This window comes from Hyla sarda, unplaced genomic scaffold, assembly GCF_029499605.1.
Source record: "Hyla sarda isolate aHylSar1 unplaced genomic scaffold, aHylSar1.hap1 scaffold_1351, whole genome shotgun sequence".
Taxonomy (NCBI): Eukaryota; Metazoa; Chordata; class Amphibia; order Anura; family Hylidae; genus Hyla; species Hyla sarda.
Window position 1 is genome coordinate 70,348 of NW_026607978.1, and position 27,404 is coordinate 97,751.

The 27,404-nt window shown below is 46.4% G+C and overlaps 12 non-coding genes and 1 pseudogene across 12 annotated transcripts; all 13 read right to left on the reverse strand.

The window, feature by feature from the left end:
• Positions 1 to 1,148: 1,148 nt before the first annotated feature.
• LOC130306015 (U2 spliceosomal RNA) lies at positions 1,149 to 1,339 on the reverse strand. Its single transcript, XR_008855417.1, has one exon. It is a non-coding gene; the product is annotated as a U2 spliceosomal RNA (small nuclear RNA).
• Positions 1,340 to 3,440: 2,101 nt separating this feature from the next.
• On the reverse strand, positions 3,441 to 3,631 carry LOC130306016 (U2 spliceosomal RNA). The gene has a single exon (XR_008855418.1). It is a non-coding gene; the product is annotated as a U2 spliceosomal RNA (small nuclear RNA).
• Positions 3,632 to 5,726: 2,095 nt separating this feature from the next.
• LOC130306017 (U2 spliceosomal RNA) lies at positions 5,727 to 5,917 on the reverse strand. The gene has a single exon (XR_008855419.1). It is a non-coding gene; the product is annotated as a U2 spliceosomal RNA (small nuclear RNA).
• Positions 5,918 to 8,003: 2,086 nt separating this feature from the next.
• Positions 8,004 to 8,190, reverse strand: LOC130306028 (U2 spliceosomal RNA). Its single transcript, XR_008855430.1, has one exon. It is a non-coding gene; the product is annotated as a U2 spliceosomal RNA (small nuclear RNA).
• A 691-nt stretch (positions 8,191 to 8,881) lies between these two features.
• Positions 8,882 to 9,041, reverse strand: LOC130306029 (U2 spliceosomal RNA; annotated as a pseudogene).
• Positions 9,042 to 11,127: 2,086 nt separating this feature from the next.
• LOC130306018 (U2 spliceosomal RNA) lies at positions 11,128 to 11,318 on the reverse strand. Its single transcript, XR_008855420.1, has one exon. It is a non-coding gene; the product is annotated as a U2 spliceosomal RNA (small nuclear RNA).
• A 2,091-nt stretch (positions 11,319 to 13,409) lies between these two features.
• Positions 13,410 to 13,600, reverse strand: LOC130306019 (U2 spliceosomal RNA). The gene has a single exon (XR_008855421.1). It is a non-coding gene; the product is annotated as a U2 spliceosomal RNA (small nuclear RNA).
• Positions 13,601 to 15,669: 2,069 nt separating this feature from the next.
• LOC130306020 (U2 spliceosomal RNA) lies at positions 15,670 to 15,860 on the reverse strand. The gene has a single exon (XR_008855422.1). It is a non-coding gene; the product is annotated as a U2 spliceosomal RNA (small nuclear RNA).
• Positions 15,861 to 17,932: 2,072 nt separating this feature from the next.
• LOC130306021 (U2 spliceosomal RNA) lies at positions 17,933 to 18,123 on the reverse strand. The gene has a single exon (XR_008855423.1). It is a non-coding gene; the product is annotated as a U2 spliceosomal RNA (small nuclear RNA).
• Positions 18,124 to 20,210: 2,087 nt separating this feature from the next.
• Positions 20,211 to 20,401, reverse strand: LOC130306022 (U2 spliceosomal RNA). Its single transcript, XR_008855424.1, has one exon. It is a non-coding gene; the product is annotated as a U2 spliceosomal RNA (small nuclear RNA).
• Positions 20,402 to 22,479: 2,078 nt separating this feature from the next.
• Positions 22,480 to 22,670, reverse strand: LOC130306023 (U2 spliceosomal RNA). Its single transcript, XR_008855425.1, has one exon. It is a non-coding gene; the product is annotated as a U2 spliceosomal RNA (small nuclear RNA).
• Positions 22,671 to 24,759: 2,089 nt separating this feature from the next.
• Positions 24,760 to 24,950, reverse strand: LOC130306025 (U2 spliceosomal RNA). The gene has a single exon (XR_008855427.1). It is a non-coding gene; the product is annotated as a U2 spliceosomal RNA (small nuclear RNA).
• Positions 24,951 to 27,007: 2,057 nt separating this feature from the next.
• On the reverse strand, positions 27,008 to 27,198 carry LOC130306026 (U2 spliceosomal RNA). Its single transcript, XR_008855428.1, has one exon. It is a non-coding gene; the product is annotated as a U2 spliceosomal RNA (small nuclear RNA).
• Between the last annotated feature and the right edge of the window lie 206 nt (positions 27,199 to 27,404).

Genomic DNA, 27,404 nt, shown 5'->3' on the forward strand with positions numbered 1-27,404 from the left:
CCCATTTCCACCTTTTTTTCCCTTCTCTTCCTCTTACTTTTTTTTCACGTTTTTTTACGTTTTTCTCCTTTTCGCCTCTTTTCTGGGCGTATTATTCTTCTTTTTCTTCTTTTTTTTCGTCTAATGCATACCCCATCAGTGCAGCAATGCTTATTCAATACCGCCAGCAGATGGAGACACTGGGGGATAATTTTCTAAGGATTTATACTGATTTTTCCTGTCTGAATTTGTCGCACAGAAAGTTGCAGGCCAAATATGTGTGACATTTCTGCGACTTTAGCTTCTAGAGCAATTTTACAACATTATACATAGGTGCTGAATACATAAAAAGCGACTGTTCAGCGACAGACAAGTCGCATCGGCTGAAAGTAGGCCAGAATGTCAGTCCATGTTGGAGCAGGTTTAGATACAGTCTAAAGCATAGATCTCAAAGTCTGTGCACAGAATTTAGCAAGGGCCTCGCACCTTCTGATGCATCAGGTAGGTGCACAATAGCATAGCCTAACCCTCTGTACTTTGGTTTATATTGATGCGGGACATAGACAGCCAGCTGATGACCAATCCATTAGTGCAATGGATGGCTGGAAGCATTTGTCTTTGCCTTTGCAATACCACAGAAGCAATGCATGGTCAATGTACAGCAATGACACACCTGTGTGAACAGCCAGGAGACCCCCCCCCCCCCATGTTATGTTACATAGTTACATAGTTAGTACGGTCGAAAAAAGACATATGTCCATCACGTTCAACCAGGGAATTAAGGGGTAGGGGTGTGGCGCGATATTGGGGAAGGGATGAGATTTTATATTTCTTCATAAGCATTAATCTTATTTTGTCAATTAGGAACATTCAGCACCCACCCGCTATCAAGGCAGCTGCCTATCATGTCATGCCCTACCTGCACAGGTGTGCTGGCTACTCAAATGATCCAATTAAGGAGGCCATTTAGTCAGCAGCAGCAGAAGTCCTGTGCCTGGACGCTCCAACAGGGGCCAGACACAAGCAGAAGCAGAAGCAGCAGAAGCAGCAGCAGCACCACCTTTTGTTTTTTGGCTGCAGCAGCAGCAAGGCCCACAGGGCTGGCTAGCTGGCTAGCCAGCAAGCAGGTAGCAATGAAAGTAGGAATCTTTCTTTTTAACCCTGTAAGGGGGTGGTGCACTGTACCCGAAGATACTGCCATATCGGGTCAATGCATAGGGCGACGGAAGCAAGCTTCGAAATCGGCCCCCGTTCTCAAAAATCCATTTAATATATGGTCCCCAGATAGGGGACGTATCAGATATTAAACTGATAAGAACAGATACTACACTTGATCTTAGCCAAAAGGCCGAGAAGCGATAACCGTGAAAGGGGCGGGCCCAACAAGGTCCCCTTCATGGGCACTATCACTGCTTGCTGTCAGGGAGGCTGCCAGACAATTTTCCATGCACACTCTGGGCTGGGGGGCAGTCAACCACCAGTACACACAGCAGAACCTAAACCCATACCATTATTGCTAAGCAGCAAGACAGGGGCCCATTGCACTCCCACGGGGCCTTTTTAAATGCAATCCATAACCCGGATTTGCCAGGAACCCTTCTTACTCCTCCTACTTGCATGTGACACTGGGCTTAGGATCTGCATAGGAAACACACACACAAGCACACACCTACCTTTGTTGCCTGCAGATGCCTCCTTGGCTGTCCCCAAACGGTATCAAACCAACACCCACGGGAAGCTGTAAGCATAGAGGACATGCCTGCACCCCATTGGACTTACCTGTGTGGGTTAAATCCGGGTTATTTGACAACCTATGGCGGTGATGGTTCTGCTCAGGCAGAGCAGTGCTGATGCTCCTCATAAAGCTGTCGCTGCTGTGAAGGTTCTAGGTGACATCACAAATCCCTTTGGTTACATACACAACAAAGCTGGGTTGTTGTTGTTTACACTCTGCAAGGCCTGTGGAAGTGAGTGACATCATAGCACTGTAGTTCTGAGGGTTCAAGATGGATGCAACAATCTCCTGTTGCTTCTATGAAGGCCGTAATAGACGACATCACCAAACAGCTCCATAGTCACATACACAGCAAAGGAGAGATGTTGTTTACACCTAGTGATGTCAGTGGTATTGAGTGACATCACAGCACAGTGCTAAGGCTCCTGGGCCTGGACACAGCAGCGGCTGCAATATCTCAACGGAGAATACGTTTATATCTATGTGTGTGTGTGCGCATATATATATATATATATATATATATATATATATATATATATATATATATATATTTCTCCGCCGAAATCACTTTTAAACCCATTTCCACCTTTTTTTCCCTTCTCTTCCTCTTACTTTTTTTTCACGTTTTTTTACGTTTTTCTCCTTTTCGCCTCTTTTCTGGGCGTATTATTCTTCTTTTTCTTCTTTTTTTTCGTCTAATGCATACCCCATCAGTGCAGCAATGCTTATTCAATACCGCCAGCAGATGGAGACACTGGGGGATAATTTTCTAAGGATTTATACTGATTTTTCCTGTCTGAATTTGTCGCACAGAAAGTTGCAGGCCAAATATGTGTGACATTTCTGCGACTTTAGCTTCTAGAGCATTTTTACAACATTATACATAGGTGCTGAATACATAAAAAGCGACTGTTCAGCGACAGACAAGTCGCATCGGCTGAAAGTAGGCCAGAATGTCAGTCCATGTTGGAGCAGGTTTAGATACAGTCTAAAGCATAGATCTCAAAGTCTGTGCACAGAATTTAGCAAGGGCCTCGCACCTTCTGATGCATCAGGTAGGTGCACAATAGCATAGCCTAACCCTCTGTACTTTGGTCTATATTGATGCGGGACATAGACAGCCAGCTGATGACCAATCCATTAGTGCAATGGATGGCTGGAAGCATTTGTCTTTGCCTTTGCAATACCACAGAAGCAATGCATGGTCAATGTACAGCAATGACACACCTGTGTGAACAGCCAGGAGACCCCCCCCCCCCCCCCATGTTATGTTACATAGTTACATAGTTAGTACGGTCGAAAAAAGACATATGTCCATCACGTTCAACCAGGGAATTAAGGGGTAGGGGTGTGGCGCGATATTGGGGAAGGGATGAGATTTTATATTTCTTCATAAGCATTAATCTTATTTTGTCAATTAGGAACATTCAGCACCCACCCGCTATCAAGGCAGCTGCCTATCATGTCATGCCCTACCTGCACAGGTGTGCTGGCTACTCAAATGATCCAATTAAGGAGGCCATTTAGTCAGCAGCAGCAGAAGTCCTGTGCCTGGACGCTCCAACAGGGGCCAGACACAAGCAGAAGCAGAAGCAGCAGAAGCAGCAGCAGCACCACCTTTTGTTTTTTGGCTGCAGCAGCAGCAAGGCCCACAGGGCTGGCTAGCTGGCTAGCCAGCAAGCAGGTAGCAATGAAAGTAGGAATCTTTCTTTTTAACCCTGTAAGGGGGTGGTGCACTGTACCCGAAGATACTGCCATATCGGGTCAATGCATAGGGCGACGGAAGCAAGCTTCGAAATCGGCCCCCGTTCTCAAAAATCCATTTAATATATGGTCCCCAGATAGGGGACGTATCAGATATTAAACTGATAAGAACAGATACTACACTTGATCTTAGCCAAAAGGCCGAGAAGCGATAACCGTGAAAGGGGCGGGCCCAACAAGGTCCCCTTCATGGGCACTATCACTGCTTGCTGTCAGGGAGGCTGCCAGACAATTTTCCATGCACACTCTGGGCTGGGGGGCAGTCAACCACCAGTACACACAGCAGAACCTAAACCCATACCATTATTGCTAAGCAGCAAGACAGGGGCCCATTGCACTCCCACGGGGCCTTTTTAAATGCAATCCATAACCCGGATTTGCCAGGAACCCTTCTTACTCCTCCTACTTGCATGTGACACTGGGCTTAGGATCTGCATAGGAAACACACACACAAGCACACACCTACCTTTGTTGCCTGCAGATGCCTCCTTGGCTGTCCCCAAACGGTATCAAACCAACACCCACGGGAAGCTGTAAGCATAGAGGACATGCCTGCACCCCATTGGACTTACCTGTGTGGGTTAAATCCGGGTTATTTGACAACCTATGGCGGTGATGGTTCTGCTCAGGCAGAGCAGTGCTGATGCTCCTCATAAAGCTGTCGCTGCTGTGAAGGTTCTAGGTGACATCACAAATCCCTTTGGTTACATACACAACAAAGCTGGGTTGTTGTTGTTTACACTCTGCAAGGCCTGTGGAAGTGAGTGACATCATAGCACTGTAGTTCTGAGGGTTCAAGATGGATGCAACAATCTCCTGTTGCTTCTATGAAGGCCGTAATAGACGACATCACCAAACAGCTCCATAGTCACATACACAGCAAAGGAGAGATGTTGTTTACACCTAGTGATGTCAGTGGTATTGAGTGACATCACAGCACAGTGCTAAGGCTCCTGGGCCTGGACACAGCAGCGGCTGCAATATCTCAACGGAGAATACGTTTATATCTATGTGTGTGTGTGCGCATATATATATATATATATATATATATATATATATATATATATATATTTCTCCGCCGAAATCACTTTTAAACCCATTTCCACCTTTTTTTCCCTTCTCTTCCTCTTACTTTTTTTTCACGTTTTTTTACGTTTTTCTCCTTTTCGCCTCTTTTCTGGGCGTATTATTCTTCTTTTTCTTCTTTTTTTTCGTCTAATGCATACCCCATCAGTGCAGCAATGCTTATTCAATACCGCCAGCAGATGGAGACACTGGGGGATAATTTTCTAAGGATTTATACTGATTTTTCCTGTCTGAATTTGTCGCACAGAAAGTTGCAGGCCAAATATGTGTGACATTTCTGCGACTTTAGCTTCTAGAGCATTTTTACAACATTATACATAGGTGCTGAATACATAAAAAGCGACTGTTCAGCGACAGACAAGTCGCATCGGCTGAAAGTAGGCCAGAATGTCAGTCCATGTTGGAGCAGGTTTAGATACAGTCTAAAGCATAGATCTCAAAGTCTGTGCACAGAATTTAGCAAGGGCCTCGCACCTTCTGATGCATCAGGTAGGTGCACAATAGCATAGCCTAACCCTCTGTACTTTGGTCTATATTGATGCGGGACATAGACAGCCAGCTGATGACCAATCCATTAGTGCAATGGATGGCTGGAAGCATTTGTCTTTGCCTTTGCAATACCACAGAAGCAATGCATGGTCAATGTACAGCAATGACACACCTGTGTGAACAGCCAGGAGACCCCCCCCCCCCCCCCCATGTTATGTTACATAGTTACATAGTTAGTACGGTCGAAAAAAGACATATGTCCATCACGTTCAACCAGGGAATTAAGGTGGTAGGGGTGTGGCGCGATATTGGGGAAGGGATGAGATTTTATATTTCTTCATAAGCATTAATCTTATTTTGTCAATTAGGAACATTCAGCACCCACCCGCTATCAAGGCAGCTGCCTATCATGTCATGCCCTACCTGCACAGGTGTGCTGGCTACTCAAATGATCCAATTAAGGAGGCCATTTAGTCAGCAGCAGCAGAAGTCCTGTGCCTGGACGCTCCAACAGGGGCCAGACACAAGCAGAAGCAGAAGCAGCAGAAGCAGCAGCAGCACCACCTTTTGTTTTTTGGCTGCAGCAGCAGCAAGGCCCACAGGGCTGGCTAGCTGGCTAGCCAGCAAGCAGGTAGCAATGAAAGTAGGAATCTTTCTTTTTAACCCTGTAAGGGGGTGGTGCACTGTACCCGAAGATACTGCCATATCGGGTCAATGCATAGGGCGACGGAAGCAAGCTTCGAAATCGGCCCCCGTTCTCAAAAATCCATTTAATATATGGTCCCCAGATAGGGGACGTATCAGATATTAAACTGATAAGAACAGATACTACACTTGATCTTAGCCAAAAGGCCGAGAAGCGATAACCGTGAAAGGGGCGGGCCCAACAAGGTCCCCTTCATGGGCACTATCACTGCTTGCTGTCAGGGAGGCTGCCAGACAATTTTCCATGCACACTCTGGGCTGGGGGGCAGTCAACCACCAGTACACACAGCAGAACCTAAACCCATACCATTATTGCTAAGCAGCAAGACAGGGGCCCATTGCACTCCCACGGGGCCTTTTTAAATGCAATCCATAACCCGGATTTGCCAGGAACCCTTCTTACTCCTCCTACTTGCATGTGACACTGGGCTTAGGATCTGCATAGGAAACACACACACAAGCACACACCTACCTTTGTTGCCTGCAGATGCCTCCTTGGCTGTCCCCAAACGGTATCAAACCAACACCCACGGGAAGCTGTAAGCATAGAGGACATGCCTGCACCCCATTGGACTTACCTGTGTGGGTTAAATCCGGGTTATTTGACAACCTATGGCGGTGATGGTTCTGCTCAGGCAGAGCAGTGCTGATGCTCCTCATAAAGCTGTCGCTGCTGTGAAGGTTCTAGGTGACATCACAAATCCCTTTGGTTACATACACAACAAAGCTGGGTTGTTGTTGTTTACACTCTGCAAGGCCTGTGGAAGTGAGTGACATCATAGCACTGTAGTTCTGAGGGTTCAAGATGGATGCAACAATCTCCTGTTGCTTCTATGAAGGCCGTAATAGACGACATCACCAAACAGCTCCATAGTCACATACACAGCAAAGGAGAGATGTTGTTTACACCTAGTGATGTCAGTGGTATTGAGTGACATCACAGCACAGTGCTAAGGCTCCTGGGCCTGGACACAGCAGCGGCTGCAATATCTCAACGGAGAATACGTTTATATCTATGTGTGTGTGTGCGCATATATATATATATATATATATATATATATATATATATATATATATTTCTCCGCCGAAATCACTTTTAAACCCATTTCCACCTTTTTTTCCCTTCTCTTCCTCTTACTTTTTTTTCACGTTTTTTTACGTTTTTCTCCTTTTCGCCTCTTTTCTGGGCGTATTATTCTTCTTTTTCTTCTTTTTTTTCGTCTAATGCATACCCCATCAGTGCAGCAATGCTTATTCAATACCGCCAGCAGATGGAGACACTGGGGGATAATTTTCTAAGGATTTATACTGATTTTTCCTGTCTGAATTTGTCGCACAGAAAGTTGCAGGCCAAATATGTGTGACATTTCTGCGACTTTAGCTTCTAGAGCATTTTTACAACATTATACATAGGTGCTGAATACATAAAAAGCGACTGTTCAGCGACAGACAAGTCGCATCGGCTGAAAGTAGGCCAGAATGTCAGTCCATGTTGGAGCAGGTTTAGATACAGTCTAAAGCATAGATCTCAAAGTCTGTGCACAGAATTTAGCAAGGGCCTCGCACCTTCTGATGCATCAGGTAGGTGCACAATAGCATAGCCTAACCCTCTGTACTTTGGTCTATATTGATGCGGGACATAGACAGCCAGCTGATGACCAATCCATTAGTGCAATGGATGGCTGGAAGCATTTGTCTTTGCCTTTGCAATACCACAGAAGCAATGCATGGTCAATGTACAGCAATGACACACCTGTGTGAACAGCCAGGAGACCCCCCCCCCCCCCCCCCATGTTATGTTACATAGTTACATAGTTAGTACGGTCGAAAAAAGACATATGTCCATCACGTTCAACCAGGGAATTAAGGGGTAGGGGTGTATTGGGGAAGGGATGAGATTTTATATTTCTTCATAAGCATTAATCTTATTTTGTCAATTAGGAACATTCAGCACCCACCCGCTATCAAGGCAGCTGCCTATCATGTCATGCCCTACCTGCACAGGTGTGCTGGCTACTCAAATGATCCAATTAAGGAGGCCATTTAGTCAGCAGCAGCAGAAGTCCTGTGCCTGGACGCTCCAACAGGGGCCAGACACAAGCAGAAGCAGAAGCAGCAGAAGCAGCAGCAGCACCACCTTTGTTTTTTGGCTGCAGCAGCAGCAAGGCCCACAGGGCTGGCTAGCTGGCTAGCCAGCAAGCAGGTAGCAATGAAAGTAGGAATCTTTCTTTTTAACCCTGTAAGGGGGTGGTGCACTGTACCCGAAGATACTGCCATATCGGGTCAATGCATAGGGCGACGGAAGCAAGCTTCGAAATCGGCCCCCGTTCTCAAAAATCCATTTAATATATGGTCCCCAGATAGGGGACGTATCAGATATTAAACTGATAAGAACAGATTTTTTTTTTTTTTTTTTTTTTTTTAAAGCCGAGGAACGTGCTTTCGATTCACCCAAAGTGCAAGAAAAAGTGCAAACGTGTTACACTAAAAAAACGTGCACAAAGGATGCGGTCTATCGCAAGCCCTTCTCCGATAGGAGAGAGGCCCCCCAACAAACCTTACCCTTCGCCTCCGGACCAAAAGGTACCTGCGAGGTTCCAGGTTCGATGTCCCTTTTCACCGAAGCTACTAGGGGACCACAAATGCTCCCGGCATCCCCCTTGGCGTTAGCCAAGGTATCTGCCCGCAGAGCCGATTACGGTAGGTACCCTGCCAAAGCAGGAGTACCCGGGGTGTTTGCAGGGAGGTGCGGAACCTAATGGCCACACACACCTCCCCTAGACCGCCAGAGGGACACCCAGAAGGGCTACCGCATCCTGACAAATCCTGTGAACACACAACACGCAAAAAGTGACACAGTGAGACAAAAAAGAAATAAATAAGTGAATGTGTGCAGATATACTGCCCGGACATCCGGCGGATCTATAAAAATTTCTCTGATCCTAGCCAGAAGGCCGGGAATCAAGAGGTGAGTGCCACAAGGTGAAGAGATTATGGTGCCCGTGCTTCAACTCAGTGAGTCTATTCTCCCAGTGAGTTTCGGCACCTCGGGGTCACCACTCCCCGAGGCACAAAAGTACCTCGGCTCTAGACCCTCTCAGCCTCATGGCGAGACCCGGAGGGAACAGGTCACATCGGGGCAGCCGTCGAGCTGATTCCTCAGAACCAGCCCCGGAAAGCCCTGGTACACCTGCATCCTCCATGCAGCACCCATCCCCACCAGCATGAAAACTGATAAGAACAGATACTACACTTGATCTTAGCCAAAAGGCCGAGAAGCGATAACCGTGAAAGGGGCGGGCCCAACAAGGTCCCCTTCATGGGCACTATCACTGCTTGCTGTCAGGGAGGCTGCCAGACAATTTTCCATGCACACTCTGGGCTGGGGGGCAGTCAACCACCAGTACACACAGCAGAACCTAAACCCATACCATTATTGCTAAGCAGCAAGACAGGGGCCCATTGCACTCCCACGGGGCCTTTTTAAATGCAATCCATAACCGGATTTGCCAGGAACCCTTCTTACTCCTCCTACTTGCATGTGACACTGGGCTTAGGATCTGCATAGGAAACACACACACAAGCACACACCTACCTTTGTTGCCTGCAGATGCCTCCTTGGCTGTCCCCAAACGGTATCAAACCAACACCCACGGGAAGCTGTAAGCATAGAGGACATGCCTGCACCCCATTGGACTTACCTGTGTGGGTTAAATCCGGGTTATTTGACAACCTATGGCGGTGATGGTTCTGCTCAGGCAGAGCAGTGCTGATGCTCCTCATAAAGCTGTCGCTGCTGTGAAGGTTCTAGGTGACATCACAAATCCCTTTGGTTACATACACAACAAAGCTGGGTTGTTGTTGTTTACACTCTGCAAGGCCTGTGGAAGTGAGTGACATCATAGCACTGTAGTTCTGAGGGTTCAAGATGGATGCAACAATCTCCTGTTGCTTCTATGAAGGCCGTAATAGACGACATCACCAAACAGCTCCATAGTCACATACACAGCAAAGGAGAGATGTTGTTTACACCTAGTGATGTCAGTGGTATTGAGTGACATCACAGCACAGTGCTAAGGCTCCTGGGCCTGGACACAGCAGCGGCTGCAATATCTCAACGGAGAATACGTTTATATCTATGTGTGTGTGTGCGCATATATATATATATATATATATATATATATATATATATATATTTCTCCGCCGAAATCACTTTTAAACCCATTTCCACCTTTTTTTCCCTTCTCTTCCTCTTACTTTTTTTTTCACGTTTTTTTACGTTTTTCTCCTTTTCGCCTCTTTTCTGGGCGTATTATTCTTCTTTTTCTTCTTTTTTTTTCGTCTAATGCATACCCCATCAGTGCAGCAATGCTTATTCAATACCGCCAGCAGATGGAGACACTGGGGGATAATTTTCTAAGGATTTATACTGATTTTTCCTGTCTGAATTTGTCGCACAGAAAGTTGCAGGCCAAATATGTGTGACATTTCTGCGACTTTAGCTTCTAGAGCATTTTTACAACATTATACATAGGTGCTGAATACATAAAAAGCGACTGTTCAGCGACAGACAAGTCGCATCGGCTGAAAGTAGGCCAGAATGTCAGTCCATGTTGGAGCAGGTTTAGATACAGTCTAAAGCATAGATCTCAAAGTCTGTGCACAGAATTTAGCAAGGGCCTCGCACCTTCTGATGCATCAGGTAGGTGCACAATAGCATAGCCTAACCCTCTGTACTTTGGTCTATATTGATGCGGGACATAGACAGCCAGCTGATGACCAATCCATTAGTGCAATGGATGGCTGGAAGCATTTGTCTTTGCCTTTGCAATACCACAGAAGCAATGCATGGTCAATGTACAGCAATGACACACCTGTGTGAACAGCCAGGAGACCCCCCCCCCCCATGTTATGTTACATAGTTACATAGTTAGTACGGTCGAAAAAAGACATATGTCCATCACGTTCAACCAGGGAATTAAGGGGTAGGGGTGTGGCGCGATATTGGGGAAGGGATGAGATTTTATATTTCTTCATAAGCATTAATCTTATTTTGTCAATTAGGAACATTCAGCACCCACCCGCTATCAAGGCAGCTGCCTATCATGTCATGCCCTACCTGCACAGGTGTGCTGGCTACTCAAATGATCCAATTAAGGAGGCCATTTAGTCAGCAGCAGCAGAAGTCCTGTGCCTGGACGCTCCAACAGGGGCCAGACACAAGCAGAAGCAGAAGCAGCAGAAGCAGCAGCAGCACCACCTTTTGTTTTTTGGCTGCAGCAGCAGCAAGGCCCACAGGGCTGGCTAGCTGGCTAGCCAGCAAGCAGGTAGCAATGAAAGTAGGAATCTTTCTTTTTAACCCTGTAAGGGGGTGGTGCACTGTACCCGAAGATACTGCCATATCGGGTCAATGCATAGGGCGACGGAAGCAAGCTTCGAAATCGGCCCCCGTTCTCAAAAATCCATTTAATATATGGTCCCCAGATAGGGGACGTATCAGATATTAAACTGATAAGAACAGATACTACACTTGATCTTAGCCAAAAGGCCGAGAAGCGATAACCGTGAAAGGGGCGGGCCCAACAAGGTCCCCTTCATGGGCACTATCACTGCTTGCTGTCAGGGAGGCTGCCAGACAATTTTCCATGCACACTCTGGGCTGGGGGGCAGTCAACCACCAGTACACACAGCAGAACCTAAACCCATACCATTATTGCTAAGCAGCAAGACAGGGGCCCATTGCACTCCCACGGGGCCTTTTTAAATGCAATCCATAACCCGGATTTGCCAGGAACCCTTCTTACTCCTCCTACTTGCATGTGACACTGGGCTTAGGATCTGCATAGGAAACACACACACAAGCACACACCTACCTTTGTTGCCTGCAGATGCCTCCTTGGCTGTCCCCAAACGGTATCAAACCAACACCCACGGGAAGCTGTAAGCATAGAGGACATGCCTGCACCCCATTGGACTTACCTGTGTGGGTTAAATCCGGGTTATTTGACAACCTACGGCGGTGATGGTTCTGCTCAGGCAGAGCAGTGCTGATGCTCCTCATAAAGCTGTCGCTGCTGTGAAGGTTCTAGGTGACATCACAAATCCCTTTGGTTACATACACAACAAAGCTGGGTTGTTGTTGTTTACACTCTGCAAGGCCTGTGGAAGTGAGTGACATCATAGCACTGTAGTTCTGAGGGTTCAAGATGGATGCAACAATCTCCTGTTGCTTCTATGAAGGCCGTAATAGACGACATCACCAAACAGCTCCATAGTCACATACACAGCAAAGGAGAGATGTTGTTTACACCTAGTGATGTCAGTGGTATTGAGTGACATCACAGCACAGTGCTAAGGCTCCTGGGCCTGGACACAGCAGCGGCTGCAATATCTCAACGGAGAATACGTTTATATCTATGTGTGTGTGTGCGCATATATATATATATATATATATATATATATATATATATATATATATTTCTCCGCCGAAATCACTTTTAAACCCATTTCCACCTTTTTTTCCCTTCTCTTCCTCTTACTTTTTTTTCACGTTTTTTTACGTTTTTCTCCTTTTCGCCTCTTTTCTGGGCGTATTATTCTTCTTTTTCTTCTTTTTTTTCGTCTAATGCATACCCCATCAGTGCAGCAATGCTTATTCAATACCGCCAGCAGATGGAGACACTGGGGGATAATTTTCTAAGGATTTATACTGATTTTTCCTGTCTGAATTTGTCGCACAGAAAGTTGCAGGCCAAATATGTGTGACATTTCTGCGACTTTAGCTTCTAGAGCATTTTTACAACATTATACATAGGTGCTGAATACATAAAAAGCGACTGTTCAGCGACAGACAAGTCGCATCGGCTGAAAGTAGGCCAGAATGTCAGTCCATGTTGGAGCAGGTTTAGATACAGTCTAAAGCATAGATCTCAAAGTCTGTGCACAGAATTTAGCAAGGGCCTCGCACCTTCTGATGCATCAGGTAGGTGCACAATAGCATAGCCTAACCCTCTGTACTTTGGTCTATATTGATGCGGGACATAGACAGCCAGCTGATGACCAATCCATTAGTGCAATGGATGGCTGGAAGCATTTGTCTTTGCCTTTGCAATACCACAGAAGCAATGCATGGTCAATGTACAGCAATGACACACCTGTGTGAACAGCCAGGAGACCCCCCCCCCCCCCATGTTATGTTACATAGTTACATAGTTAGTACGGTCGAAAAAAGACATATGTCCATCACGTTCAACCAGGGAATTAAGGGGTAGGGGTGTGGCGCGATATTGGGGAAGGGATGAGATTTTATATTTCTTCATAAGCATTAATCTTATTTTGTCAATTAGGAACATTCAGCACCCACCCGCTATCAAGGCAGCTGCCTATCATGTCATGCCCTACCTGCACAGGTGTGCTGGCTACTCAAATGATCCAATTAAGGAGGCCATTTAGTCAGCAGCAGCAGAAGTCCTGTGCCTGGACGCTCCAACAGGGGCCAGACACAAGCAGAAGCAGAAGCAGCAGAAGCAGCAGCAGCACCACCTTTTGTTTTTTGGCTGCAGCAGCAGCAAGGCCCACAGGGCTGGCTAGCTGGCTAGCCAGCAAGCAGGTAGCAATGAAAGTAGGAATCTTTCTTTTTAACCCTGTAAGGGGGTGGTGCACTGTACCCGAAGATACTGCCATATCGGGTCAATGCATAGGGCGACGGAAGCAAGCTTCGAAATCGGCCCCCGTTCTCAAAAATCCATTTAATATATGGTCCCCAGATAGGGGACGTATCAGATATTAAACTGATAAGAACAGATACTACACTTGATCTTAGCCAAAAGGCCGAGAAGCGATAACCGTGAAAGGGGCGGGCCCAACAAGGTCCCCTTCATGGGCACTATCACTGCTTGCTGTCAGGGAGGCTGCCAGACAATTTTCCATGCACACTCTGGGCTGGGGGGCAGTCAACCACCAGTACACACAGCAGAACCTAAACCCATACCATTATTGCTAAGCAGCAAGACAGGGGCCCATTGCACTCCCACGGGGCCTTTTTAAATGCAATCCATAACCCGGATTTGCCAGGAACCCTTCTTACTCCTCCTACTTGCATGTGACACTGGGCTTAGGATCTGCATAGGAAACACACACACAAGCACACACCTACCTTTGTTGCCTGCAGATGCCTCCTTGGCTGTCCCCAAACGGTATCAAACCAACACCCACGGGAAGCTGTAAGCATAGAGGACATGCCTGCACCCCATTGGACTTACCTGTGTGGGTTAAATCCGGGTTATTTGACAACCTATGGCGGTGATGGTTCTGCTCAGGCAGAGCAGTGCTGATGCTCCTCATAAAGCTGTCGCTGCTGTGAAGGTTCTAGGTGACATCACAAATCCCTTTGGTTACATACACAACAAAGCTGGGTTGTTGTTGTTTACACTCTGCAAGGCCTGTGGAAGTGAGTGACATCATAGCACTGTAGTTCTGAGGGTTCAAGATGGATGCAACAATCTCCTGTTGCTTCTATGAAGGCCGTAATAGACGACATCACCAAACAGCTCCATAGTCACATACACAGCAAAGGAGAGATGTTGTTTACACCTAGTGATGTCAGTGGTATTGAGTGACATCACAGCACAGTGCTAAGGCTCCTGGGCCTGGACACAGCAGCGGCTGCAATATCTCAACGGAGAATACGTTTATATCTATGTGTGTGTGTGCGCATATATATATATATATATATATATTTCTCCGCCGAAATCACTTTTAAACCCATTTCCACCTTTTTTTCCCTTCTCTTCCTCTTACTTTTTTTTCACGTTTTTTTACGTTTTTCTCCTTTTCGCCTCTTTTCTGGGCGTATTATTCTTCTTTTTCTTCTTTTTTTTCGTCTAATGCATACCCCATCAGTGCAGCAATGCTTATTCAATACCGCCAGCAGATGGAGACACTGGGGGATAATTTTCTAAGGATTTATACTGATTTTTCCTGTCTGAATTTGTCGCACAGAAAGTTGCAGGCCAAATATGTGTGACATTTCTGCGACTTTAGCTTCTAGAGCATTTTTACAACATTATACATAGGTGCTGAATACATAAAAAGCGACTGTTCAGCGACAGACAAGTCGCATCGGCTGAAAGTAGGCCAGAATGTCAGTCCATGTTGGAGCAGGTTTAGATACAGTCTAAAGCATAGATCTCAAAGTCTGTGCACAGAATTTAGCAAGGGCCTCGCACCTTCTGATGCATCAGGTAGGTGCACAATAGCATAGCCTAACCCTCTGTACTTTGGTCTATATTGATGCGGGACATAGACAGCCAGCTGATGACCAATCCATTAGTGCAATGGATGGCTGGAAGCATTTGTCTTTGCCTTTGCAATACCACAGAAGCAATGCATGGTCAATGTACAGCAATGACACACCTGTGTGAACAGCCAGGAGACCCCCCCCCCCCCCATGTTATGTTACATAGTTACATAGTTAGTACGGTCGAAAAAAGACATATGTCCATCACGTTCAACCAGGGAATTAAGGGGTAGGGGTGTGGCGCGATATTGGGGAAGGGATGAGATTTTATATTTCTTCATAAGCATTAATCTTATTTTGTCAATTAGGAACATTCAGCACCCACCCGCTATCAAGGCAGCTGCCTATCATGTCATGCCCTACCTGCACAGGTGTGCTGGCTACTCAAATGATCCAATTAAGGAGGCCATTTAGTCAGCAGCAGCAGAAGTCCTGTGCCTGGACGCTCCAACAGGGGCCAGACACAAGCAGAAGCAGAAGCAGCAGAAGCAGCAGCAGCACCACCTTTTGTTTTTTGGCTGCAGCAGCAGCAAGGCCCACAGGGCTGGCTAGCTGGCTAGCCAGCAAGCAGGTAGCAATGAAAGTAGGAATCTTTCTTTTTAACCCTGTAAGGGGGTGGTGCACTGTACCCGAAGATACTGCCATATCGGGTCAATGCATAGGGCGACGGAAGCAAGCTTCGAAATCGGCCCCCGTTCTCAAAAATCCATTTAATATATGGTCCCCAGATAGGGGACGTATCAGATATTAAACTGATAAGAACAGATACTACACTTGATCTTAGCCAAAAGGCCGAGAAGCGATAACCGTGAAAGGGGCGGGCCCAACAAGGTCCCCTTCATGGGCACTATCACTGCTTGCTGTCAGGGAGGCTGCCAGACAATTTTCCATGCACACTCTGGGCTGGGGGGCAGTCAACCACCAGTACACACAGCAGAACCTAAACCCATACCATTATTGCTAAGCAGCAAGACAGGGGCCCATTGCACTCCCACGGGGCCTTTTTAAATGCAATCCATAACCCGGATTTGCCAGGAACCCTTCTTACTCCTCCTACTTGCATGTGACACTGGGCTTAGGATCTGCATAGGAAACACACACACAAGCACACACCTACCTTTGTTGCCTGCAGATGCCTCCTTGGCTGTCCCCAAACGGTATCAAACCAACACCCACGGGAAGCTGTAAGCATAGAGGACATGCCTGCACCCCATTGGACTTACCTGTGTGGGTTAAATCCGGGTTATTTGACAACCTATGGCGGTGATGGTTCTGCTCAGGCAGAGCAGTGCTGATGCTCCTCATAAAGCTGTCGCTGCTGTGAAGGTTCTAGGTGACATCACAAATCCCTTTGGTTACATACACAACAAAGCTGGGTTGTTGTTGTTTACACTCTGCAAGGCCTGTGGAAGTGAGTGACATCATAGCACTGTAGTTCTGAGGGTTCAAGATGGATGCAACAATCTCCTGTTGCTTCTATGAAGGCCGTAATAGACGACATCACCAAACAGCTCCATAGTCACATACACAGCAAAGGAGAGATGTTGTTTACACCTAGTGATGTCAGTGGTATTGAGTGACATCACAGCACAGTGCTAAGGCTCCTGGGCCTGGACACAGCAGCGGCTGCAATATCTCAACGGAGAATACGTTTATATCTATGTGTGTGTGTGCGCATATATATATATATATATATATATTTCTCCGCCGAAATCACTTTTAAACCCATTTCCACCTTTTTTTCCCTTCTCTTCCTCTTACTTTTTTTTCACGTTTTTTTACGTTTTTCTCCTTTTCGCCTCTTTTCTGGGCGTATTATTCTTCTTTTTCTTCTTTTTTTTCGTCTAATGCATACCCCATCAGTGCAGCAATGCTTATTCAATACCGCCAGCAGATGGAGACACTGGGGGATAATTTTCTAAGGATTTATACTGATTTTTCCTGTCTGAATTTGTCGCACAGAAAGTTGCAGGCCAAATATGTGTGACATTTCTGCGACTTTAGCTTCTAGAGCATTTTTACAACATTATACATAGGTGCTGAATACATAAAAAGCGACTGTTCAGCGACAGACAAGTCGCATCGGCTGAAAGTAGGCCAGAATGTCAGTCCATGTTGGAGCAGGTTTAGATACAGTCTAAAGCATAGATCTCAAAGTCTGTGCACAGAATTTAGCAAGGGCCTCGCACCTTCTGATGCATCAGGTAGGTGCACAATAGCATAGCCTAACCCTCTGTACTTTGGTCTATATTGATGCGGGACATAGACAGCCAGCTGATGACCAATCCATTAGTGCAATGGATGGCTGGAAGCATTTGTCTTTGCCTTTGCAATACCACAGAAGCAATGCATGGTCAATGTACAGCAATGACACACCTGTGTGAACAGCCAGGAGACCCCCCCCCCCCCCCCCATGTTATGTTACATAGTTACATAGTTAGTACGGTCGAAAAAAGACATATGTCCATCACGTTCAACCAGGGAATTAAGGGGTAGGGGTGTGGCGCGATATTGGGGAAGGGATGAGATTTTATATTTCTTCATAAGCATTAATCTTATTTTGTCAATTAGGAACATTCAGCACCCACCCGCTATCAAGGCAGCTGCCTATCATGTCATGCCCTACCTGCACAGGTGTGCTGGCTACTCAAATGATCCAATTAAGGAGGCCATTTAGTCAGCAGCAGCAGAAGTCCTGTGCCTGGACGCTCCAACAGGGGCCAGACACAAGCAGAAGCAGAAGCAGCAGAAGCAGCAGCAGCACCACCTTTTGTTTTTTGGCTGCAGCAGCAGCAAGGCCCACAGGGCTGGCTAGCTGGCTAGCCAGCAAGCAGGTAGCAATGAAAGTAGGAATCTTTCTTTTTAACCCTGTAAGGGGGTGGTGCACTGTACCCGAAGATACTGCCATATCGGGTCAATGCATAGGGCGACGGAAGCAAGCTTCGAAATCGGCCCCCGTTCTCAAAAATCCATTTAATATATGGTCCCCAGATAGGGGACGTATCAGATATTAAACTGATAAGAACAGATACTACACTTGATCTTAGCCAAAAGGCCGAGAAGCGATAACCGTGAAAGGGGCGGGCCCAACAAGGTCCCCTTCATGGGCACTATCACTGCTTGCTGTCAGGGAGGCTGCCAGACAATTTTCCATGCACACTCTGGGCTGGGGGGCAGTCAACCACCAGTACACACAGCAGAACCTAAACCCATACCATTATTGCTAAGCAGCAAGACAGGGGCCCATTGCACTCCCACGGGGCCTTTTTAAATGCAATCCATAACCCGGATTTGCCAGGAACCCTTCTTACTCCTCCTACTTGCATGTGACACTGGGCTTAGGATCTGCATAGGAAACACACACACAAGCACACACCTACCTTTGTTGCCTGCAGATGCCTCCTTGGCTGTCCCCAAACGGTATCAAACCAACACCCACGGGAAGCTGTAAGCATAGAGGACATGCCTGCACCCCATTGGACTTACCTGTGTGGGTTAAATCCGGGTTATTTGACAACCTATGGCGGTGATGGTTCTGCTCAGGCAGAGCAGTGCTGATGCTCCTCATAAAGCTGTCGCTGCTGTGAAGGTTCTAGGTGACATCACAAATCCCTTTGGTTACATACACAACAAAGCTGGGTTGTTGTTGTTTACACTCTGCAAGGCCTGTGGAAGTGAGTGACATCATAGCACTGTAGTTCTGAGGGTTCAAGATGGATGCAACAATCTCCTGTTGCTTCTATGAAGGCCGTAATAGACGACATCACCAAACAGCTCCATAGTCACATACACAGCAAAGGAGAGATGTTGTTTACACCTAGTGATGTCAGTGGTATTGAGTGACATCACAGCACAGTGCTAAGGCTCCTGGGCCTGGACACAGCAGCGGCTGCAATATCTCAACGGAGAATACGTTTATATCTATGTGTGTGTGTGCGCATATATATATATATATATATATATATATATATATATATTTCTCCGCCGAAATCACTTTTAAACCCATTTCCACCTTTTTTTCCCTTCTCTTCCTCTTACTTTTTTTTCACGTTTTTTTACGTTTTTCTCCTTTTCGCCTCTTTTCTGAGCGTATTATTCTTCTTTTTCTTCTTTTTTTTCGTCTAATGCATACCCCATCAGTGCAGCAATGCTTATTCAATACCGCCAGCAGATGGAGACACTGGGGGATAATTTTCTAAGGATTTATACTGATTTTTCCTGTCTGAATTTGTCGCACAGAAAGTTGCAGGCCAAATATGTGTGACATTTCTGCGACTTTAGCTTCTAGAGCATTTTTACAACATTATACATAGGTGCTGAATACATAAAAAGCGACTGTTCAGCGACAGACAAGTCGCATCGGCTGAAAGTAGGCCAGAATGTCAGTCCATGTTGGAGCAGGTTTAGATACAGTCTAAAGCATAGATCTCAAAGTCTGTGCACAGAATTTAGCAAGGGCCTCGCACCTTCTGATGCATCAGGTAGGTGCACAATAGCATAGCCTAACCCTCTGTACTTTGGTCTATATTGATGCGGGACATAGACAGCCAGCTGATGACCAATCCATTAGTGCAATGGATGGCTGGAAGCATTTGTCTTTGCCTTTGCAATACCACAGAAGCAATGCATGGTCAATGTACAGCAATGACACACCTGTGTGAACAGCCAGGAGACCCCCCCCCCCCCCCCCCATGTTATGTTACATAGTTACATAGTTAGTACGGTCGAAAAAAGACATATGTCCATCACGTTCAACCAGGGAATTAAGGGGTAGGGGTGTGGCGCGATATTGGGGAAGGGATGAGATTTTATATTTCTTCATAAGCATTAATCTTATTTTGTCAATTAGGAACATTCAGCACCCACCCGCTATCAAGGCAGCTGCCTATCATGTCATGCCCTACCTGCACAGGTGTGCTGGCTACTCAAATGATCCAATTAAGGAGGCCATTTAGTCAGCAGCAGCAGAAGTCCTGTGCCTGGACGCTCCAACAGGGGCCAGACACAAGCAGAAGCAGAAGCAGCAGAAGCAGCAGCAGCACCACCTTTTGTTTTTTGGCTGCAGCAGCAGCAAGGCCCACAGGGCTGGCTAGCTGGCTAGCCAGCAAGCAGGTAGCAATGAAAGTAGGAATCTTTCTTTTTAACCCTGTAAGGGGGTGGTGCACTGTACCCGAAGATACTGCCATATCGGGTCAATGCATAGGGCGACGGAAGCAAGCTTCGAAATCGGCCCCCGTTCTCAAAAATCCATTTAATATATGGTCCCCAGATAGGGGACGTATCAGATATTAAACTGATAAGAACAGATACTACACTTGATCTTAGCCAAAAGGCCGAGAAGCGATAACCGTGAAAGGGGCGGGCCCAACAAGGTCCCCTTCATGGGCACTATCACTGCTTGCTGTCAGGGAGGCTGCCAGACAATTTTCCATGCACACTCTGGGCTGGGGGGCAGTCAACCACCAGTACACACAGCAGAACCTAAACCCATACCATTATTGCTAAGCAGCAAGACAGGGGCCCATTGCACTCCCACGGGGCCTTTTTAAATGCAATCCATAACCCGGATTTGCCAGGAACCCTTCTTACTCCTCCTACTTGCATGTGACACTGGGCTTAGGATCTGCATAGGAAACACACACACAAGCACACACCTACCTTTGTTGCCTGCAGATGCCTCCTTGGCTGTCCCCAAACGGTATCAAACCAACACCCACGGGAAGCTGTAAGCATAGAGGACATGCCTGCACCCCATTGGACTTACCTGTGTGGGTTAAATCCGGGTTATTTGACAACCTATGGCGGTGATGGTTCTGCTCAGGCAGAGCAGTGCTGATGCTCCTCATAAAGCTGTCGCTGCTGTGAAGGTTCTAGGTGACATCACAAATCCCTTTGGTTACATACACAACAAAGCTGGGTTGTTGTTGTTTACACTCTGCAAGGCCTGTGGAAGTGAGTGACATCATAGCACTGTAGTTCTGAGGGTTCAAGATGGATGCAACAATCTCCTGTTGCTTCTATGAAGGCCGTAATAGACGACATCACCAAACAGCTCCATAGTCACATACACAGCAAAGGAGAGATGTTGTTTACACCTAGTGATGTCAGTGGTATTGAGTGACATCACAGCACAGTGCTAAGGCTCCTGGGCCTGGACACAGCAGCGGCTGCAATATCTCAACGGAGAATACGTTTATATCTATGTGTGTGTGTGCGCATATATATATATATATATATATATATATATATATATATATATTTCTCCGCCGAAATCACTTTTAAACCCATTTCCACCTTTTTTTCCCTTCTCTTCCTCTTACTTTTTTTTCACGTTTTTTTACGTTTTTCTCCTTTTCGCCTCTTTTCTGAGCGTATTATTCTTCTTTTTCTTCTTTTTTTTCGTCTAATGCATACCCCATCAGTGCAGCAATGCTTATTCAATACCGCCAGCAGATGGAGACACTGGGGGATAATTTTCTAAGGATTTATACTGATTTTTCCTGTCTGAATTTGTCGCACAGAAAGTTGCAGGCCAAATATGTGTGACATTTCTGCGACTTTAGCTTCTAGAGCATTTTTACAACATTATACATAGGTGCTGAATACATAAAAAGCGACTGTTCAGCGACAGACAAGTCGCATCGGCTGAAAGTAGGCCAGAATGTCAGTCCATGTTGGAGCAGGTTTAGATACAGTCTAAAGCATAGATCTCAAAGTCTGTGCACAGAATTTAGCAAGGGCCTCGCACCTTCTGATGCATCAGGTAGGTGCACAATAGCATAGCCTAACCCTCTGTACTTTGGTCTATATTGATGCGGGACATAGACAGCCAGCTGATGACCAATCCATTAGTGCAATGGATGGCTGGAAGCATTTGTCTTTGCCTTTGCAATACCACAGAAGCAATGCATGGTCAATGTACAGCAATGACACACCTGTGTGAACAGCCAGGAGACCCCCCCCATGTTATGTTACATAGTTACATAGTTAGTACGGTCGAAAAAAGACATATGTCCATCACGTTCAACCAGGGAATTAAGGGGTAGGGGTGTGGCGCGATATTGGGGAAGGGATGAGATTTTATATTTCTTCATAAGCATTAATCTTATTTTGTCAATTAGGAACATTCAGCACCCACCCGCTATCAAGGCAGCTGCCTATCATGTCATGCCCTACCTGCACAGGTGTGCTGGCTACTCAAATGATCCAATTAAGGAGGCCATTTAGTCAGCAGCAGCAGAAGTCCTGTGCCTGGACGCTCCAACAGGGGCCAGACACAAGCAGAAGCAGAAGCAGCAGAAGCAGCAGCAGCACCACCTTTTGTTTTTTGGCTGCAGCAGCAAGGCCCACAGGGCTGGCTAGCTGGCTAGCCAGCAAGCAGGTAGCAATGAAAGTAGGAATCTTTCTTTTTAACCCTGTAAGGGGGTGGTGCACTGTACCCGAAGATACTGCCATATCGGGTCAATGCATAGGGCGACGGAAGCAAGCTTCGAAATCGGCCCCCGTTCTCAAAAATCCATTTAATATATGGTCCCCAGATAGGGGACGTATCAGATATTAAACTGATAAGAACAGATACTACACTTGATCTTAGCCAAAAGGCCGAGAAGCGATAACCGTGAAAGGGGCGGGCCCAACAAGGTCCCCTTCATGGGCACTATCACTGCTTGCTGTCAGGGAGGCTGCCAGACAATTTTCCATGCACACTCTGGGCTGGGGGGCAGTCAACCACCAGTACACACAGCAGAACCTAAACCCATACCATTATTGCTAAGCAGCAAGACAGGGGCCCATTGCACTCCCACGGGGCCTTTTTAAATGCAATCCATAACCCGGATTTGCCAGGAACCCTTCTTACTCCTCCTACTTGCATGTGACACTGGGCTTAGGATCTGCATAGGAAACACACACACAAGCACACACCTACCTTTGTTGCCTGCAGATGCCTCCTTGGCTGTCCCCAAACGGTATCAAACCAACACCCACGGGAAGCTGTAAGCATAGAGGACATGCCTGCACCCCATTGGACTTACCTGTGTGGGTTAAATCCGGGTTATTTGACAACCTATGGCGGTGATGGTTCTGCTCAGGCAGAGCAGTGCTGATGCTCCTCATAAAGCTGTCGCTGCTGTGAAGGTTCTAGGTGACATCACAAATCCCTTTGGTTACATACACAACAAAGCTGGGTTGTTGTTGTTTACACTCTGCAAGGCCTGTGGAAGTGAGTGACATCATAGCACTGTAGTTCTGAGGGTTCAAGATGGATGCAACAATCTCCTGTTGCTTCTATGAAGGCCGTAATAGACGACATCACCAAACAGCTCCATAGTCACATACACAGCAAAGGAGAGATGTTGTTTACACCTAGTGATGTCAGTGGTATTGAGTGACATCACAGCACAGTGCTAAGGCTCCTGGGCCTGGACACAGCAGCGGCTGCAATATCTCAACGGAGAATACGTTTATATATATGTGTGTGTGTGCGCGTATATATATATATATATATATATATATATATATATATATATTTCTCCGCCGAAATCACTTTTAAACCCATTTCCACCTTTTTTTCCCTTCTCTTCCTCTTACTTTTTTTTCACGTTTTTTTACGTTTTTCTCCTTTTCGCCTCTTTTCTGGGCGTATTATTCTTCTTTTTCTTCTTTTTTTTCGTCTAATGCATACCCCATCAGTGCAGCAATGCTTATTCAATACCGCCAGCAGATGGAGACACTGGGGGATAATTTTCTAAGGATTTATACTGATTTTTCCTGTCTGAATTTGTCGCACAGAAAGTTGCAGGCCAAATATGTGTGACATTTCTGCGACTTTAGCTTCTAGAGCATTTTTACAACATTATACATAGGTGCTGAATACATAAAAAGCGACTGTTCAGCGACAGACAAGTCGCATCGGCTGAAAGTAGGCCAGAATGTCAGTCCATGTTGGAGCAGGTTTAGATACAGTCTAAAGCATAGATCTCAAAGTCTGTGCACAGAATTTAGCAAGGGCCTCGCACCTTCTGATGCATCAGGTAGGTGCACAATAGCATAGCCTAACCCTCTGTACTTTGGTCTATATTGATGCGGGACATAGACAGCCAGCTGATGACCAATCCATTAGTGCAATGGATGGCTGGAAGCATTTGTCTTTGCCTTTGCAATACCACAGAAGCAATGCATGGTCAATGTACAGCAATGACACACCTGTGTGAACAGCCAGGAGACCCCCCCCCCCCCCCCATGTTATGTTACATAGTTACATAGTTAGTACGGTCGAAAAAAGACATATGTCCATCACGTTCAACCAGGGAATTAAGGGGTAGGGGTGTGGCGCGATATTGGGGAAGGGATGAGATTTTATATTTCTTCATAAGCATTAATCTTATTTTGTCAATTAGGAACATTCAGCACCCACCCGCTATCAAGGCAGCTGCCTATCATGTCATGCCCTACCTGCACAGGTGTGCTGGCTACTCAAATGATCCAATTAAGGAGGCCATTTAGTCAGCAGCAGCAGAAGTCCTGTGCCTGGACGCTCCAACAGGGGCCAGACACAAGCAGAAGCAGAAGCAGCAGAAGCAGCAGCAGCACCACCTTTTGTTTTTTGGCTGCAGCAGCAGCAAGGCCCACAGGGCTGGCTAGCTGGCTAGCCAGCAAGCAGGTAGCAATGAAAGTAGGAATCTTTCTTTTTAACCCTGTAAGGGGGTGGTGCACTGTACCCGAAGATACTGCCATATCGGGTCAATGCATAGGGCGACGGAAGCAAGCTTCGAAATCGGCCCCCGTTCTCAAAAATCCATTTAATATATGGTCCCCAGATAGGGGACGTATCAGATATTAAACTGATAAGAACAGATACTACACTTGATCTTAGCCAAAAGGCCGAGAAGCGATAACCGTGAAAGGGGCGGGCCCAACAAGGTCCCCTTCATGGGCACTATCACTGCTTGCTGTCAGGGAGGCTGCCAGACAATTTTCCATGCACACTCTGGGCTGGGGGGCAGTCAACCACCAGTACACACAGCAGAACCTAAACCCATACCATTATTGCTAAGCAGCAAGACAGGGGCCCATTGCACTCCCACGGGGCCTTTTTAAATGCAATCCATAACCCGGATTTGCCAGGAACCCTTCTTACTCCTCCTACTTGCATGTGACACTGGGCTTAGGATCTGCATAGGAAACACACACACAAGCACACACCTACCTTTGTTGCCTGCAGATGCCTCCTTGGCTGTCCCCAAACGGTATCAAACCAACACCCACGGGAAGCTGTAAGCATAGAGGACATGCCTGCACCCCATTGGACTTACCTGTGTGGGTTAAATCCGGGTTATTTGACAACCTATGGCGGTGATGGTTCTGCTCAGGCAGAGCAGTGCTGATGCTCCTCATAAAGCTGTCGCTGCTGTGAAGGTTCTAGGTGACATCACAAATCCCTTTGGTTACATACACAACAAAGCTGGGTTGTTGTTGTTTACACTCTGCAAGGCCTGTGGAAGTGAGTGACATCATAGCACTGTAGTTCTGAGGGTTCAAGATGGATGCAACAATCTCCTGTTGCTTCTATGAAGGCCGTAATAGACGACATCACCAAACAGCTCCATAGTCACATACACAGCAAAGGAGAGATGTTGTTTACACCTAGTGATGTCAGTGGTATTGAGTGACATCACAGCACAGTGCTAAGGCTCCTGGGCCTGGACACAGCAGCGGCTGCAATATCTCAACGGAGAATACGTTTATATCTATGTGTGTGTGTGCGCATATATATATATATATATATATATATATATATATATATATATATTTCTCCGCCGAAATCACTTTTAAACCCATTTCCACCTTTTTTTCCCTTCTCTTCCTCTTACTTTTTTTTCACGTTTTTTTACGTTTTTCTCCTTTTCGCCTCTTTTCTGGGCGTATTATTCTTCTTTTTCTTCTTTTTTTTCGTCTAATGCATACCCCATCAGTGCAGCAATGCTTATTCAATACCGCCAGCAGATGGAGACACTGGGGGATAATTTTCTAAGGATTTATACTGATTTTTCCTGTCTGAATTTGTCGCACAGAAAGTTGCAGGCCAAATATGTGTGACATTTCTGCGACTTTAGCTTCTAGAGCATTTTTACAACATTATACATAGGTGCTGAATACATAAAAAGCGACTGTTCAGCGACAGACAAGTCGCATCGGCTGAAAGTAGGCCAGAATGTCAGTCCATGTTGGAGCAGGTTTAGATACAGTCTAAAGCATAGATCTCAAAGTCTGTGCACAGAATTTAGCAAGGGCCTCGCACCTTCTGATGCATCAGGTAGGTGCACAATAGCATAGCCTAACCCTCTGTACTTTGGTCTATATTGATGCGGGACATAGACAGCCAGCTGATGACCAATCCATTAGTGCAATGGATGGCTGGAAGCATTTGTCTTTGCCTTTGCAATACCACAGAAGCAATGCATGGTCAATGTACAGCAATGACACACCTGTGTGAACAGCCAGGAGACCCCCCCCCCCCCCATGTTATGTTACATAGTTACATAGTTAGTACGGTCGAAAAAAGACATATGTCCATCACGTTCAACCAGGGAATTAAGGGGTAGGGGTGTGGCGCGATATTGGGGAAGGGATGAGATTTTATATTTCTTCATAAGCATTAATCTTATTTTGTCAATTAGGAACATTCAGCACCCACCCGCTATCAAGGCAGCTGCCTATCATGTCATGCCCTACCTGCACAGGTGTGCTGGCTACTCAAATGATCCAATTAAGGAGGCCATTTAGTCAGCAGCAGCAGAAGTCCTGTGCCTGGACGCTCCAACAGGGGCCAGACACAAGCAGAAGCAGAAGCAGCAGAAGCAGCAGCAGCAAGGCCCACAGGGCTGGCTAGCTGGCTAGCCAGCAAGCAGGTAGCAATGAAAGTAGGAATCTTTCTTTTTAACCCTGTAAGGGGGTGGTGCACTGTACCCGAAGATACTGCCATATCGGGTCAATGCATAGGGCGACGGAAGCAAGCTTCGAAATCGGCCCCCGTTCTCAAAAATCCATTTAATATATGGTCCCCAGATAGGGGACGTATCAGATATTAAACTGATAAGAACAGATACTACACTTGATCTTAGCCAAAAGGCCGAGAAGCGATAACCGTGAAAGGGGCGGGCCCAACAAGGTCCCCTTCATGGGCACTATCACTGCTTGCTGTCAGGGAGGCTGCCAGACAATTTTCCATGCACACTCTGGGCTGGGGGGCAGTCAACCACCAGTACACACAGCAGAACCTAAACCCATACCATTATTGCTAAGCAGCAAGACAGGGGCCCATTGCACTCCCACGGGGCCTTTTTAAAT